The following is a 5761-nucleotide window of genomic DNA, read 5'->3' on the forward strand; positions in this document are numbered from 1 at the left end:
GTAATTATTTTTCCAAATTTCCTTTTGATTATTTCCATCAGTTTCTTTGGTCATTTGCATAACTTTTCATTTTTAATATGAAGTTCATACTTCAGATTGAAAGAAATCAACTTTTTGTCTTCTATGATATCTATCAAATTTTAATCACTTTTTTATGTGATTGAATTTAACTTAATTTGTTTATTTTCCTTTTTACAACTTTGTTGTAGTCATGAAAAGAAAAAAGGTTTCAATTGACGTTGCAAGAACAAAAGTTGATGATGAGGCAGAGAGTCATGATGAACTTTTCCCTTTTTTTGACAATCTTCCATCTCACCTCACTGCCAACATTCTGCTTCGACTTCCCATCAAGCTTCTTCTCATTTGTAAATGTGTCTGCAAAATTTGGAAAACACTTATTTCAGAACCACATTTTGCTAAATTGCAATTTGAGCGAGCACCACTTAGTTTTATGATTCGGACCCTTGACGATAGAGTGTCAAGAACCATGTACCTTCTTAAATGTGAACCTGAAAAGTTTGAGATTGGAAGCAACAAACATGTCAAGCTTGAGCCTATATTCAAGCTTCCTCTCAGATCATTTAGGGATAAAAGAGACAAGGTGAGTAATGAATCCAATCGCCCTTTTCGTGCTGCAAGATTAGTTTCGGGGAATAACAATGAGAACATTGATAGGGCTAGAACAAACCGTTATAGTTATACTGCTTGCAACAAATATTATGATAAGTTTGATATTGTGAATTCTTGCAATGGTTTACTTTGTTTGTCTGAACCAACTACCGGAAACCCTTTAGTGATCTGCAACCCAGTCACAGGGGAGTTCATAAGACTTCCTGAAGCTACCACGAATGAACTCGGGTAAGAATGGTAGGACAAGTTGGTTTTGGATTCCAACCTAAAACTAATGAATATAAGGTAATAAGAATGTGGATAAGACATGGTAAACGTGCCAATGACCGTGTGATCCTTCAGATAAATACACTTGGAACACCAATATGGAGAAATGTTGAAGTGGATCCTCAAATTTCTTTTTTGAGTCTCGAGTATCCCACTTGTTTGAATGGTGCACTTCATTGGATAAGATATGAAAGTCAGCATAGGTCAATATTGTTTTTCTGTTTTGAAAGTGAGAGGTTGCAGTCATTTCCTTCTCCTCCACATGTGTTTGGAAACCATAATAGTGGAATTGTTGATAACAGGCATATTAGCATGGCAGAATTAAAGGGATTTCTTTACATTTGTGACTGGACATTTTTATCTGATGTTTCAGTGTGGGTTATGAATGAATATGGTATTGAAGAATCATGGACTAAGGTTTACAACATCGATACTTCGCGCAATCCTTCGGGTTGTCTTATTACATGGTGTAACACCCCGTTTTCCCAACATAAAAATTTCATATTAAATCAGAGTATTTAAATCATAAACGAAATGTCACATACTACTTTAAAGTCATAAAATAGATATTAATAAATATCCTTCCAGGTTCAACATCATAAAAGTCTGGAAATACGCAGCGGAAATAGTTCGACATGAATAAAGTCTTGGCACGCAGGCCTTATCAGAAAATCTCATAATTTGGTTCAATACTTATTCATAAAAAGTTCATAAAAGACACGTAAGGAATAGATATGAAAGTAAGTCCCATCCCGTTACGTATCAGAGCACCTAGACACAAGTGAGGAGTCCACTCACGAACACTTCTAGTCTTTATTACCTGCAAGTTACCCATACGAAGGGCAACATTTTCAAGCAGAAGGGATGAGATTTCTCAAACAATAATATTAAACATATAAATCATATAAAGTACATTCAACAACTTAAACATCATTAACATATCTTATTCTCCATTAACTAGCATCATTAATCTCCTACATTAGTTATACACTTCATCTTATATCATCTTAATTATAGATGTAAACATCATCATATAACATCAATTACTAATTCATAAACATCAGCATACATCATCAAATATTAATTACAAACATCAACACATATATTAATCACAAACATCAACACATATAATGATCATAAGCACCAACATCTAACACCAAATATAATCATAAGCATCATCATGTATTTCACATAAGTATCATTATCAAAGCATATCATTTATCGAAAGCAACTTCATAATTAAGTTCGTAATCAACTTCTTAAACAAACATCATCATTAAATCATCATCAAATATAAGTTATGACGACTCTACAATGCAACAACATCTTCAACAACAACTTAGACAACTTCAACAACAACTTAGACAACTTCAATATGCATGTGGTACCACCAGGGCATTAAGCCCCTTCGCTAAGGTCATATTTGGACCTGTCGGGCATTAAGCCCCCATCGCTAAGGTCATAAAGAACCTGTCGGGCATTAAGCCCCAATCGCTAAAGTCATAAAGAACCTGTCGGGCATTAATCCCCCATCACTGACTGTGCAACGACATAATCCTCCTACAACTTGGACAACAACGTGAACATCTTATACAATTCCATTAAAATGGACAACTTCTTAAATCATGACAACTTAGACCGACTTATACATCTTCACTAAGATTCAGCAGCAACAAACAGCAACAATTGCAGCATATAACAATGCTAGAATATCATATCATCAATAAGAAATGAATTATATCAACTTAACATCATAGAACATCATAATATTATGTATCATACAATACTCACATAATGTATTCCAACATATCAACAACAATAACCACATATACATTAATCAATTACATTCATATCAAAGTCCAAAACATTCTTCAAAAGCAAATCAAGTTTGATCAATGAGACATAAGACAAATACTCATAAAACACCTCAACTAAATCCCTAATACTTAAGTTGAAGTTGGGAAACCAACCATAAGTTTTTGGACTAACTTGGGATTAGTTATGCTAAGTTTTCTTAAAGTTTTCTGAAGACCCACTTGGACCATTTTCATCAAAACTCAAAATCTACACATAATTTTCTAGTCACTCCAAAGCCATTAGAAAGTTAACTCAATTATCTACAACTTTCATGTTTACACCGAGAGCTAATTCAACACGGAAACGGGTGAAAAAGACAGAAGAACGCAACAATCGAAGTTCTGACAGCACGCAACGAAAGCACAACAAGCAGTCACCCATGAGGGGCTGCCTTGCTGCGCTCAGGCGTGGAAAACTGCGCCCAGGTGTGGGAAGGCAGTAGCCCACCTGCGACGCAGCTCTGTGCAGTCCCATTTTTTTCGGTTTCACCGTTTCGTCCGTAAAAACCTAACCGTTACTCCGAATCCGATTCCGTTTTCGCCTACGCGTTCTATTCGACAAATCCTATCATATTTTACTGAAAAATCATATTTTTAAATCTCCAAAACAGCTTATCCTAGAATCACTTATTTCTCAAAAACACTTAAAATCACTTTTTCTCAGAATCTCAACTTTTCATCCATTCTCATGTTTCTAACCATCAAACTACTTCTAATAACATTCCTATAGGATATCTAAGGTTTGTTCATGATTCTCTCATCAATTCTACGGTTCTTCATCGTCTAATCATCAAAATCGCTCATAAACCCTAATTCTTAAACTCACCGACTTCTCATCTAATCATATGTTTTAAACCTTAAAACTATTCCAATAATCATTCTACGGATTATCTAAGGACTGTTCACAGTCTCTACATCAATCTAACAATTTTCATCCATTAATCCTCAATTCTTCACTCAAAACCCTAATCCTCTTAATCTCACAAACTCTCCCCAACTTTGTTAGATGTAATCTAATGATTTATAACTTAATATTAAAGCAAGATAGTCTCACCCTTACCTTAATTTTGTAGAAATCGCAGCTCTCTCTTCTTCTCTTCTTCTCTTGGCTTTTCTCCTCTTTTCTCCAAAACTTGAACGTACGTTGTCAACTATTCTCTCAACCTAGCTTCCTCTATTTATAACCTTTCTATTCTTTCTAAATCTATTTGGGCCCAACAACTTAATCTCCTTTCTATTCTAACCCCCAATTCTACTTACACTAATAATTCTCATATTCTAATAAATAATAGAAATATGCCACGTAATAAAATACTAACACCTTTTATAAATAATTAAATCACATAAATAAATTCTAACTTAATAAAAATAATTAAATAAAAGGGAGGGCGTTACGCATGAGATTCGGGTTTATGGCCGATAAAACACTTTGAAGAAGGTGCTGCCATATTGTTATATCATTGCTACAATTGTTTTATCTTCTATGAACCTGAGAAATATGGATTCAAAGTTTTTTGAATTCATGGGAGTAATTCAAAGTTTTTTGAAGTAATCCCACATATTCCAAGTCTAACTTCATTGAAGGATGTCTTGAAAGGAGAAAATATCGAGGTGTTGAATATCCACTCAAGGTAAGACTGTAGCATCTAATACTTTAATTTTATTGGCAATTGAATCTGACGGTTGATGTTCCCATTCAAGTCATAGTAATTAATTTTAATCATAAGATGAGTTTTCAAAGGGACTTGAGTGAGTTTCTTATGTTACCACTTATATTTTAACTTCCTATTTTGACATTCTATTTGGAGAAAGGAAGACTTGTGTTAGGTATATATATTCTCACTTGAGGTTGCGATGTTTCCTCAATCAATTGCTTTTACAACTAATATATTTTTGTTTTTTTGACAAGAACTAATATATTTTTGTTGTTGTTTATAATTTGGAAAATGTTAACCGGTGCCCCGGGGCACTGGTTAAGGATGCTAAAAGAAGAAATTCTAAGTCAAAAAAGATACTTTTTAAGCTTTTAATGCATTGATTACACAACTATCAATGCAAATATTACTATATTTGCTTCCTTAACCAGTGCCCCGGGGGCACTGGTTAACACGACCCTTATAATTTTAGTTCTTTTCCATTATCTAATATCTACCACCTTTAATTACATATCTAGCTCTGATGGTTAATGGGAAAAAAATCACGTGGACACAATCTTTCGTTACTAGTAATTACATCTTATAAATGTCCTTTATACTTTCGTGTTGTTGGAGAAGGAGAAAATAAACGGACATTTGTTGTAAATTGTAATGTCATTTATTTGAAGGTTCTTAGTTGCCAAGTAGTAAATAGTTTCTTGAGGCTATTCCATCCCCTAGAATTTGCAGTTTTAGCTAATATTACTTGACCATTATTCTCTAATACTGTTTTAATTATTATAGGTGTGCAAAGTTTAAATTGCGGGAAGAAAGGGACGTTCTTTCTCTGTTTCAAGAGATTGTTTGAGACTTTAAGTATGTTCTTCATCATCTTATGGTGACTTGATAAATATATCTTCTCTTTCATCATCTTTTGTTACTTAGACTTTGTTGTGTAATACTGTTATTATTTTATATAGGTGTGCAAATTTTAAATTGCATGAAGAAAATGAAGATTTTGAATGATGTCTTGACAAATATCTTCGTCCTCCAATGGTGAGGCTTTTGGTGAAGAGTAAACTGATAAGAAGGAATTTCCATACAGTGGCAGGGTTATGTTAAACGAAAATGCTTTTGTGTGCGAAAGAAAAATCCGCGTAAAACACACGAATGCCTTTTGGCACAAAAAACATGCAATATTTCATACTCTCTTCTTGCCTTTGATCCAAGTAAGTGATATAGCATCCAGTACTTTAACATATAATATGACCTATCATAAGATGTTTTGGCATGTTGAGGTAGCTAGAGAATATCATCACCAACACCACCACACCCTGTTCACACATGATTATTAAAACATAAACAAACAAAAAA

At 33.8% G+C, this 5761-nt stretch overlaps 1 pseudogene across 1 annotated transcript; it reads left to right on the forward strand.

The window, feature by feature from the left end:
• The first annotated feature begins 206 nt into the window (after positions 1–206).
• LOC146920203 (F-box protein At3g07870-like) lies at positions 207–5255 on the forward strand (annotated as a pseudogene). The gene is made up of 3 exons (XR_015011705.1): positions 207–1366; positions 4156–4384; positions 5192–5255. The product of XR_015011705.1 is annotated as an F-box protein At3g07870-like (transcript).
• Positions 5256–5761: the final 506 nt, after the last annotated feature.

This window comes from Medicago sativa, chromosome 5 (genome assembly GCF_051527215.1).
Source record: "Medicago sativa cultivar Bolivia chromosome 5, Bolivia_mono, whole genome shotgun sequence".
Classification (NCBI taxonomy): domain Eukaryota; kingdom Viridiplantae; phylum Streptophyta; class Magnoliopsida; order Fabales; family Fabaceae; genus Medicago; species Medicago sativa.